The following is a 13,020-nucleotide window of genomic DNA, read 5'->3' on the forward strand; positions in this document are numbered from 1 at the left end:
AACACAATGCCAAGTGTGGCGTGGATGTGTTGGCCAGACTGCACTATGCAGATCACACACATATCCATGTTGACACACACCAGTGGTGTTTGGTATGTAGTGGACAGTAGACGCAACCATGTCACCCCAGCCAGTGGGGAGGACCGCGGAAATGTAGCTTGTTACGACCCCCAGTAAGCATGAGCAGAGTGGGCTGGCCCGGCGTACGCCAGGCCAGCGTAGGGGTGTGAATAAAAGGCACGTAACTCTGGGCGTGGTCCTCTTGCGGAATGCCCAACGTCTCTGCCAGGGCAGTGACTTTCACTCTGCCACGAGGCAGTCCTGTGTGCCTGCTGCACCCCGGGACGCTGATTCCCAAACCTGTCTTACCCGCCCCTGCGCACCCAGGCCTCAATGCCCACCTGCTGACACCGGCGTGTGTCGAAGATGGCTACCCATGTGCCGGTGCAATCTCCAAGCCCGAGGGCCGCGACCTTGGCAGCTGCCTCGGATCATCATAGCCCCCGCGACACAGGCCCGCAGTACTCCTTTCTCTTTGACGTACTCTATCGGCAGACACTGCGGACAAGGAGGTCACATATTTGGAATGGATTCTTGATTACACCATGGCAAAGCACATTAATTATGGCTGAGTTTATGTCACTACACTCCCTTCGATGTGGTGTCACCAGGTCTTAGTAGTGCATCACAACCACAAGATTCTGTGGGCCCACGCGAACTACTGCTCTCGGCCTACGCTGTGCTCGAGTAGGTCACACAATTGGAACTGAACATTGATTATTCAAAGGCAGAGAACATATCAATGCATGCAAGGAGAGGCGTCAGAGGATGAGGCGTTGCATTTGGAAGGAAAAAAGCATCATCGTTACGGAGGTGATCGAACACTACCGACAACTGCCTTGGTGTCACTAACTCTGTGCATCGCGAGCCTATGACACGTGGCTGTGGGCCACTGCTGACCACTGCCTCCCCTACACTGAGGTCCAGTAGGTCACAGAGTCTTGATTTAGCAATGGCGGAGTTCATAACAGTGTACCAGCATCATCGCAGACTGCATCCCCTCTCAGTCCCGGTGCCACTAAGTCTATTCACCGACATTCATGGACACTCTCTGGTCATACATTAGTGGTGTCTGAGTCTATGGACTAGGGGGTAGTTTTCATCCTCATGTAGCTGATACCGAATTGGTGGTGGCTATGAGGCTGTGGCACTCCACTCCTCCATTTTCTACTTCCGGATAGCTTCTGCCCTCTGCATCATGCCCTGGAAGACACCTTTCACTGTCGCCCTCAACCCTCCGCCACATTCACCCTCAACATCAACAAGGACTCTCTCAGTCTGCGTGGCACTACCTCAGTGGACTGCAAGTCACTGTCCCATGGCGGTGTGCCTGTGCCGGCCGCTGTGCATCCAGGGCCACTAACTCTGTGCAGCTCAAGTCAGGCACCCTGTCTGAATGAATATTGGATGAGCTCTGTGACGGTGGTCTTGGGGTCATCAACACCATGTTCCTGTGGCCCTGTGCTGTCCGCTGCCTCCGGCCTCAACTGCGGTCCACCAGGGCGCACACATCAAATCAAGTCCTGACCGTCCTGGAAGTCGCATCACCGCAGGAGGCACACGTCACCATCGCTAGGTCAAACTCCACCCACCATCTGCCAGAGTCGAAACAGTGTTACTGGCAGAATGACGGAGTTGCCTAGACCTGTTGTGCATGCCATCATCTGCCTGATCCCCTGCTCAGCACTCCAGGTGCCACTGACTTAGTACACCGCAACCCATGGAGCGTTTCTGATTGAGTTTTGTGCTGTGGAGAGGTTGCGCAGCAATGTCACCTCAGGCAGTGTGGGAGACCTGGGACGTTGATGAGGAAGATGATGCAGGTCTAACACACCCCACTGCATCTGCATCAGGAATATCTGAATGGACACAATCCTAGTCATTTTCATCACATGAGCGTGCTTAGCTCTAGGACCCCAACTTCAGTGCACTGCAATTCATGGACACTTCCGTTTGTATGTTGGGTGACCTCTGTATTTGCTCCAGCTCCCTCCATGTTGCTCAGCAGCTGACTCTGTTATTCATGTATTTTCAGTTTCAATTGCACTGGTGTCCACTGTTCAAGTTGTTGCCAGCTCCAAGCACTCCGTGCCGGCTGGCTTACACTCACCCCACACACATCCAGCACAGGTGCCACTGTAAATGTGGCCCTGCCAATAAAGGGTCTGGGTGCACGTGCCCATAGCCAGTTCAACATAATATCTGCGTGTGTCCCTGTGGTCTTGTTGCATGCATGAGGGCCCTGGGCCCTACGACATAACATTGAGCTGTGTTCAGCGGACGTAGACATGTCACCGCAGGCAGCCGGTTAGAGCTTGGACATGTAGCTTTGTCGTCACCCACTCAATTCATAAGGGGAGTGGACTGGGCCATCGTACGCAGAGCCAACGTGGGTGTGTGACTGATATTTTTGTGCCCCTGGGCATGGTCTGTACTGGGAATGATCATCTGCATGTGTCTCTATGGCAGTCTGGGTCTCCTTTGTGAGGTGTAGATTGTCCCTGAAGCTAACAGAGGCCCATGTATGTGATCTAGTTCACCTACCATGGGTTCGGACCCCACCCGCACCTGTTCGTCCACCTCCTTTTGGCGTTCTGACACCTGGCATTGGGGTGCCATGTGTGGGTCGGTGAAGTGTTGGGAGCCAGCAATACTTGCGGGTGCTTTGTGCTGTGTGGTCTGTTTCAGGGTCTGTGATCTTCTCTAAGAAGCTTGGCTGGCCTGGTCCTTTTGGTGGGTTGTGTGGGATGTCCATGGGCTGATGTAGGACGTCGGTGTCGAAGGTGTGGTGGTCCTCTCCGGCATCACTGATGTGTGGTCTTCTGTGATCTGCTGGAGGAGTTGTGTGTCCCTCTGCAATGTGAAGGGGAGATGCATGTTGACATTGTGTTGACATGTATGTTGGGCATTGTTCTTGTTTACATGCAGACCGTATGACAATATACATTGTGACTGTTTGGGAGGTGCAGGATTTAGACGCTGGACCGTGTACATTTGGACTACACGACGGATGTGAGGTTGTACGCGTACATTACCATTGCACAGTTTCCAACTCTGTCAGATGTAGTAGGCCTGTTTCTGCACGTGTGCGGAGCCATTTGTGTCCTCTGTTATGCAGTGTCAGGTTTGCGCATTGTACCACATTGTCGTCAATATGGGTGTACTGTTCTTGCTATGTGTGTGTGCTGGAGTGTTTTTTACCGGGGATCAGGAACATGATCCAAGGTCATTGTGGGTGTGCAGTGTGCTACACATCATTGTGCATGTGTGCCATTGTGCCCATCTCCCCCATCCACCCACTCCCCGGTCGTTACTCACCCTGTTGATGTTGTGTCACGTACCTCTTGAGCTGTGTCCGTTCTCCCTACTCCTTGCACCGATTCCACACTGATGACTGTGGCCTCCATTTCCTCCAGCTCCTTCTGTGGCGTAGGACTCCTACCTCCTGTCGCCATAGCAGCCTTTCTGTTGGCAGCGGGTTTGTGTCTGGTTTAGATTATCACATCATGCCAGCGCCTCTTGGACACCTCCATTGGCCTCCTCGACACTCCGACTGCATTCCCGGTGGTCTACTTGTGGGTCAGTTCATGGTAGTGTTCTGTCACCTAAGTAACTCAGATCTGGTTTTGCTGTGGACTGCACCCCGTCTTCCTCTCCCTCTTCTCTTTAGCCTTCCCCGACCCCGTAGTTCCTTGCTGGTGGTCTGTGGGTTTGTGGGGTTCGCGTTGGCCTCTGCTTTCGGTCAGGGTGCATCCATGTTGCTAGGCGCTTTGGATTGTTTCTGGTGTGTTGTTTCTGTAGCTTGTTTCTGTAGCTTTTATAGTGCAGTTTCCCACCAGACGCGTGGGATTTGCAGGCCTGTCACTGGTTTTCCCTGTCTTTTTGTACCACGATTGGCCTCATCGCAAGATTTTTTGCGTTCGCGTTTTCCTTTTTAGCGGCGTGGCGTTGATTTTAATGCAGTCATTTGATGTGTTATCTGGTGACTATCACATGGTGCCGCCATGTTAAGAATGCTTCGTTAACACAGCTTAATTTTCCAGAGATAGACTGCGATGTTGGAAGTTGCGTTAAGTTACTTTTGCGATGGTTATCACACGTTCTTGAGAATATGCCCCTAAGTGTATATCTTTTACCAGTACGAGCTAATGAACCATAGTAAATCTCTGCAACTTGGACTGCTCTGACATGCGAAGAGGCCTGAACTGTGTCTGCCAGGGAGGATTTACGAGCATTTGTTCTGCGGCAGGTAGTACGATCCTTCTTTTCTCCCCCATGCACAATGCCATCATTCGCTACTGTTGGGAGCATTATGTCACTCGCAAGGGACAGAAACATGACCAATGACTGTGTGGCTTCAGAATAAAGACACACAGTCATTGGCCACGCTTCATAATCTCCGTATTGCTGCTTTTTGCTTTTTGAGTGCGGACCAACGGGGTCAGGCCATCCTAGCACAACTAGAACAAATCCTTGCATTGCTCTCATGATGTTTATAGTTGGGGAAAGCATGAGAGCAGTACAAGGACCGGATGGAGCATGTGAACCCAGTGCTCCAAAGGAGAACGGGGGCTATGCTGTTGGCCTGCTGGCTCCGTAACACAGAGCGGATTTGATAGGACTGAACTACGCATGTAGGGCTGCTCACAGTAAGAGACCAGCCCAACCCAGCTTGTGCGCTTCCTCCCTGTTGCCTGCTAATGCCAATCAACAGCATTGGCTCCGCCCGCACTGTCCCTAGGCTACATACCGCAGATCAACACAGCATGAAAGAAAGCATTAGAAAAAAAAGCTGCCATTTTAAAAGATACATTTGGCGGCTCATGACATCTTTCTTTGGGGAGGGATGCATTGCCCCCTACGCTACATTGGAGAAGCTGCCTCTGCACTTGGTCTCTAAAAGTAAAAGAGATACCGTACCTCACTCTCCAATAAAGACATGACATGTGTAAATTTCCTCCTAGCTGCAAAGGCAGGAGGTCCATGGCGTTGCTGACCTTGCAAAGGATGAACTGTAGGAGTTCCATTATCCAAATATCTCATTTATGAGGCCCTAGCGGCATTCTCGCACCGCAGTACCGCCACTTGTTTGAGGTACAGTGGCGCAATGTGCCAAAGCATCTTTACAACATCAGGATGCCTGCTAGGTGACAGAGCGCTTTACAAATGAAATAAATAAATAAATAAACAAGACCTTTCTCATGGCCTTGTAAATATGTGCCCCTTTCATGCATTAAACAGCGTGAAAGGGACGTTCCATGGGTGCTGCTGTGGCAGTTCCCACGCCAAACCCATGGAATCTGAAACATTCCCACGTTTATGAGAAACCATATATCTTGGAATGCGTCAGAATCTAAAACCAACCCAAGGGTGGCGTTTGGGAAGCACAACGAGGATGCATGTATTCATTTCCCTTCTTTTTTCCCTTTTTCTATGAGTGCAGCATTCTGCAGCATACATAGAAAGAGGAAATTGCCTGGATTGATAGATTTTGTGCAGGAAAGTGTTACTTCCTGCACGAAATCAATCAACTCCGCAACACAGTCACCCTTGCCCCTTGGTGCAAGGGTGCCTGCGTTGGAGCATGCCAGCCATTGTGTGCCAACGTAGGGGAAAAAGACAGGGAGGCTCATCCATGCGCCCTTTGTGACTGTTTAATCGCCGTCCAGTTCGTCATTTTCTTGAAGTACTTGCAGCATGATTTGAGCACCACGTTGTGCCGTATTTACAAAGTGAAGTATCTAGACATATGTGTGAACTTGTAAAGCTCGCGCCACATTATACCTGCGTCAGGTATGATGTGTGCAGGCTAGGCATTCACCAGCAACACAGCATCGTAGGAGTGGCGCAGTGAAATCTATTCTGATTTCACTGCGACACTTCTAGGACGCCACATCTTCAAAACCTTACGCCTGCCTCATGGCCGGAGTGAGGGTGGTGCAGAACTACAAGGATTGGCTGGCCTCATGCATTGCTGGAGTTGCGTCATGTTTGGGACACAACTACAGCAATGTGCGACTTTAGCGCTAACAGAGACGTCAGGATTCCAGACAAATCTGTCATTGATTGCGACATGGAGCACCATACAGTAAATACGGCGCAGCCATGGTGTCGCAAGGAGGGCGCAGTGAAAAGTGTCCAATTGCTATTTTATCGCAGCGATGAGACACATTTCATGAATGGGGCCCAGGAATGCCCTATACCCTATTGATAGGGCGCATTCCTGATCTTTTGTTTAGGTGCAGGACATCGCAGCAATATTCCTTGCAGCACCGTCCAGCACCCAAACATCTTATAAGTGGGACCAAGTGTGTGCACCAATTTTGAGACCAGCTACTTTCTGACCTTAAAAAATTGCCTCTAATGGGACTTAGCGGCAGATTTTAGGGTTAGTCGACATACTGGAATTTCCTTATAAATGTCACAATGTGTGTTTAGCTGCAGTTGTTTCACAGGAACACCTAACTTGCATCTCATTTTTGTTAAGTACCGCTAACAGAAGTGGCAACCTTGAAAATTCCCATTTATGCTGGAAAAGTGCCACTAACTGCAGTTAGCGGTAACTTGTAAATAAGACGATAAAAGTAAACTGCCGTACCATCAAAAAAGTGACGCTACAGCGGCATTAAGTTCTTGTAAATATGCAGTAACAAAAGCTAGATTCCCTTTAAGTAACTTGTTCCACACTTAGCCAACAATCAAACTGTCATATGCAAGCCAAACATACCCCTCCCTTAATTCACGTATCCTTCATAGAAGCAATTGAACCATATAAAACAAGGAATAACAAAAATCTCTATATATAAAAAAAAAATCATTCATTTATTCAACTTAAAAAGGGTTTTGGGTTTCCGAAGAAAACACAATCCCTATACATCACATTTATGTTAAAAACTTTTTGAAAATAAAAAGAATCAATCAAAAACACATCATAAGAAAGAGAGTATAGGAGAAGTAGACAAATACAATATGTCTTCAAGTATTAAACATCCATCATGTGACAGTATCCAGGGCACGGAGTTCAGTAATTGTGCAATCGTGCCTTGTGTTGACGGATTGCGTATAAGTTTAATGCCGTCGATGCGTTTTGATGGTCAAAATTATATTTCCATCTTTATCAAGACAACAGATAATACTCTCTATATTTGGAAAACTGATTTGCAAGGTCACCTTATATTTAAAGGAGAGAAGAACCTTTCTTATGGTTTCTTGTTTTAGTTGCCAGCAAGTCTGGTTAGAATTGTTTTGAAATCCGAGGCATTAATTTGGGATTTCCTTTTACAAAGTCTGTCTCAGGCGGAAATAGACTCACCCCTTTAGGGGAAGCACTGATACTTTGATGCTAGTGTTCACGTTTTCTTGTTGCCAGTATTAAATTTCCTCTTAGGTAAGTTTGAGGTCCTATTTCTTTATCCTACCCGCAATGTTTGGGGTAGAATTATTTTCGTGTGCGGCCCGGTCCCGCGTGGATCTCCTCGCAACCTGAATTCCGGCGTATCTGATATCGAACTTACCTGAGAGGATATTTATTACTGCCAACAAGAAAACGTGAACACTAGCATCAAAGAATCAGTGCTTCCCCTAAAGGAGTGAGTCTATTTCCGCCTGGTGGGTGATGGTGAAACACAGAAACCATCCTAGTTATGGTATTTTTGGTGTGTTTATTAATTACAACCCTGAGGAAGTCAAGGGCCTACTTTCCATATGACAAAACACGTGTTGGCTGTTTCTTGTAGCACATCAAAGCAGTATGCAGTACATGGTGGATCAGAAAAAAACGACTTAAAACTCCATGACTCCCTGGGCGGGACGTTTTACTTTCATTTGAACTTTGAGTGTTTAAAACTCTTTCTGTTTAGTATTGATTAACCCCTTTCTTTGGGGGTTATGTTTGGGTTGTATGGTAGCCGACTCCTGCTCTTGAGCACCACCAAGTTGTTACTCTTGCTTCTCACTAGATCCCAGATAGTTTTGGTGAGCGTTGTGTCTTTGGCCTGGCTACCTAGCTTTTGTGTGCTATAGTTGCCCAGGCACCCATTACTGATCATTAAAATACATATATTAACTTTTATATGAAGATCCCTACAGGTCGAATTTGCTGCTGGACTGCTCTGCTTACTCAAATGGGCTTTTGAGCAAGTGAAACTGCATTTATTATTTACCACTACAAGTGGTGGTTACCCTCTTTGATCAGTAAATAAAAAAAAACGTAAATGGTGCAGTGTCATTCAAAAATTACACACTTGATTGGTGCTGCATGCGCGCACATACGAAATCATGCATGATGCACGTACACCTGAGACACAATGTCTGATGTACTTCTGAGGTGCATCACACTGTGCTTTCCTAGAGTACATCACTGGTGCATCCTTGGTGCATCCTTGGTGCACATAACCCTGTGCTCACATGATGGACATGACTAGGTACTCCTTTTCTATACATCGTGTAATTGTTGGCCTCCATTCATTGATGTCTGTATTTTTGCTGGTCTGTGTGCATGCATGCCTGTTTTTCTGTCAAGTGGATGAAATTGTGTGCACAAATGTGGAACCTAAACATGAAATCATTAACAGGTTTATTGTCATATCTTACAGATAATCGTTAATTGAGCCATTTTATATTTAACAAATCGTTATTGTAAAGTACTATTCGATTCCATATTAGTTCAGTTGATAAATAATTGATGGATGCCTCCGGTTGCTTGTATTAGCATTTAAGGGTTCTTAATGTCGGGTTTTAGCATAGTAGAGGATCATCAGACAACACATATTTGAACGCCTAGGCATACACTGCCTTGGGCTTTCTCATGGCTGAGAATATTTGAGTTAACATTTGTTTAATGGCTTCTAAGCCCAGCAAAAAGATTTTATTCAGATCATCTAAATAGGTGTAGACACATGTGGTAAATGTCACGGCAAATGACATCAAAGCACATGCTATTACTACATGAATAGAAGTGACATCTTGAGAATACATGCATTAATGCATAATATTCAACAAATCCAATTATCAACCCCATATAATTCTGATAGCCAGGTGGGAAATTGGCTTGGATGGAGTCAAGTCTAAATGTATCCTGCAGAAGACCCCACCCATTCCCCTTTAGGGTCGAAACACCAGCAAAGTGAGTCACATATTGTGAGAATGTCAATGCAGTTAGCCTATTTATGTGGAACTGTGTCTAGACGATTGTGATCCTATTTGCTTTAATCATTCACTGTGAACAACAATTTCACTACTGCAGGTGTTCAACTTTCCTTGTATCTTGCCATCGCTTAATTCGAAATGCAAGAAACAAAAAATACAGTTGTCTCTCCCACTTCTTTGGCCTCTATCTAATTTATTTTTGGATTCATTGTATCCATCATTGGAAATAACTGATTCCTTTATCGAATAACACATGTACATATAAATTATTTTCCCAAGGGAACATATTTGTCTATAGTTGTATTATCAAGTGGTTTCCTTGTATGGTTACTGGGTCACCCTACCTGCTTTGCTTTAGAATGATGTGAAGGTATCTTTCCAAGGCATGTTTACTTCTTGCACTTTTACGCATGTGCCGGTATTTGGCATTTGACAGTACTAATCTGTCCATTTGAGCAGGCTAGTAGACCTTATTGACACAATAGTTCTGTTAATCGGTCCATGGGAGTACATACCTTTTTGTAGCAGGCTGTTTAGTAAGCACATCTGATGGCTACACAAAAGTCCCAGGACAAGAAAAGAGGCCAAATGTTACTGTGAGTTGAAAAGAGTGACTGACATGATTGTTTTTCTTTTTTTAAATATGCTGTGTCCCTGACTTCTAGACCACAACTGCATTTTTTAATGACATTTCAAATTGTTTCAAAGCGCTGAATGCTCTACAAAAATGACCCTTGCCTTTTATCCAATAAAATTCATCTTTCACAATAAAAAAAGGTCTTGTACTCTCACATGTAATGTAATGTAATGTAATGTAATTGTGCATTTATATCGCGCAGCTGTCGCTCCAAGGAGCATCTAGGCGCCACTGATGACCAGGAGATCTATCACACGGTCAAGCTGCTTATACTAGATTTTTCCCACTGTCATACTAGTGTTCTGGCCCGAGAGTCCTGTAAGTTGAAGATCCAGGTTTTCAGTGCCTTTCGGAAGTCGGTTTCCCTCTCTAAAGCCTGAAGGTGAGGGGGAAGAGTGTTCCAGGCTTTGAATCCCAGGACTGGCAGTGATTTGCCCCTCTCGTGCTAAGTCTAAAGGCTGGGACCGACAACAGGTTGGCATTTGAGGACCACAAGGTACGCATCGGCTGGTACCTACCGAACTTTCCCAGTACATATTTCGGCCCTTGGGAGTGGATGGTTCTGAAAGTGATAATCAGGATTTTAAAAAGGACCCGTTTGATGATCGGTAGCCAGTACAAGGTTTTTAATGCAACTGACGCTGATGATTTCCTCGGCCATTTCAACACCAGCCTAGCCGCTGCATGTTGCACCATCTGGAGTTTGTGAATAACAGCTTTGTTAGTGCCTGCATATAGGCTGTTGCAGAAATCTATCCTTGACGTCACAAGGGCGACCGTTACCGTTTTCCTAGCCGCCAAAGGAAGCAGATCGAAAAACTTCCTTAGCCCCTTGATGATGCCGAAACAGGTCCCTGCCACTGTCAGGGAATGTTGTTTAAAAGACAGGGTGGTGTAAAAATTGATCCCCAGATTACGAGCCGAGTTGGTGGTATGAGGTGGAATATCCGCCTTCTCAGGCCACCATAATCTGGGGACAAAATCATTTTGTGAGCCCATTGGCATGATCTCTGTCTTGCCCGTGTTACACTTCAGATGGCTCTTCCCCATCCAATCGAATGTGGCTGTCATGCAACATTTGAGGTTTTCTTCCCAGTCCTGAGTATCTTTATCAAGGACCAGGATCAGTTGTGTGTCATCAGCATAAGCAACCACGTCAATGCCAAATGAGGATATCAACCTAATTAGAGGGGTGGTGTACACATTAAACAATGTCGGACTCAGACTCGAACCTTGTGGTACTCCCGTAGTGATTAATTTTTCCTTGGAGCAGAAATCTCCCAAGGTGACCACTTGCCTCCTGTCACTCAGAAAGTTCGTAATCCATTCCAGGACCTTACCAGTAATGCCAGATGTTGCTAGCCGGTCAATCAGGATTGTGTGTGAGACCATGTCGAAGGCTGCCGACAGATCTAATAAAATTAGGACAGCCTTCTTCCCCTGGTCTAGGGCCATACGGATGGTGTCAGTGGTCAACAGGAGGGCACTCAGTTGAGTGCTGTGCTCTGAAACCTGATTGGTTGGGGTGCCAGGCTTCGCTCTCCTCCAAATACTTGGTGATTTGTTTATTTACGCATGATTCAGTGATCTTACACAGTACAGGGAGTAGTGAAATTGGTTGGAGGTTGGATAAAGTAGTGGGGTCAGGCAGCGGTTTTTTTTCTGCAGAGGTTTGACTGCTGCTAATTTCCATTTTGAGGGGATGTTGGCTGTGGATAATAATCTGTTTACAATTTCATTGATCGTGGGATTGACAACATCAATGATCGAATGAATAAACGCGGGGGGACACGGATCAAAAGGTGACCCTGATTTGGTCGCCAGTATTGTCCGATAAGTTTCCTCCAAAGTGATTGGCCATAGGACCGTTCCTCCCAGAGCTCCCCTCTCCTGACTCCAAAACGGGGACTGCAAAGTCCTTCGTGAGGCCATGTACCTTTTCCTCAAAGAAATCTGCAATAGTATTGCAGAGACTCTCGGAGGGCGGGATTTCTTGCACTAATATTTTGGGTTTGTTGAAGCTGTTTACGATTTTAAAAATAGCTTTTTGTTTATTGCTTGCAGTTTCTATTGCTGCCGTGTAGAATTTAATGTTTGCTTGTTTAATGAGTGCATGATATGAGCTCCTTGATTTTTTATACTTACAGCGCTGCTCAGCACAGTGCTGTTTGTCCCAGCTACGCTCGGCTCTCCGTACCTCCCTTTGTTTAATTTTAAGTGATAGGTCGAACCACAGGGCTGATAGCCTCTTATGGCTTGGCCTATTTCTACTTTTCATCTGACCCGCCTTAACTTTGATCTCAGACATCCATTCTCTAAAAATATTATTGTCCATTTCCATTTTTCCTGTCATGCATATAGAAGGATATTCCCAGGTGTAATTGCGTTCGGGTACATAGATTTATTCTTCAAAAGTGTTCACATGTGAAAAAATCTTCCTCTTATGCACGAGAAATTCCACAAATTCCAGGCAACATTTTTTCACTCGGGCAAGGGTTGCTCAATAGCTTTTTCTTTAAGATAACGTCCTTTGTTCTTTTTCTCATAATTCCGATCTAACATCTAAAATGTGTGAGTCATGCATGACAACGACGCCGTGTTAGAGACAACAGCCCTCCTCAGAGGCATAAATTGTTTAAACATTTGACTTTGCCATGAAGGAGCGTTTTTTATATGAAAATTGTTTTATTGAACGAAAAATGAAGTAAAATGCCTCGTGAAAGCCCTGCAGTGCTGCATTCCAAGTTAAACACGTGCTATCTGAATTTTGTGGGATTACTTAAAAACGACAAGGAGATTCTCTCACATTTGAATATGTTGGCAGTTTAATCCTATTGACACCAACGACAATTGTGCCTTGGAATATTCTTTTGATTACAGGTGAAACTGCTATATGCCCATTCTTCCTAGTAATTTTGTTTGTGCCTTTAAAAATTATAAATTGAGGAGCTTAAACTTCTTTGCAGTCAGTGGTTTATTTTCGCTACTATTGTCGCACCTGCATATTCTTTACATGCTACATTTATACTTGTGGTGTTCTTAGCACTGCTTGCTGTAGAGCCAAGTTTCTGGCAGGATGAAGTTCAGAACGTTTGGAATACTCTCAGCAACAGATCAGGGCATCAGACAACTTCCTCCCCATCAGATTCCTCTCTTTCTTACGAATTCAACCAATT

Source organism: Lissotriton helveticus, chromosome 6 (genome assembly GCF_964261635.1).
Source record: "Lissotriton helveticus chromosome 6, aLisHel1.1, whole genome shotgun sequence".
Classification (NCBI taxonomy): Eukaryota; Metazoa; Chordata; class Amphibia; order Caudata; family Salamandridae; genus Lissotriton; species Lissotriton helveticus.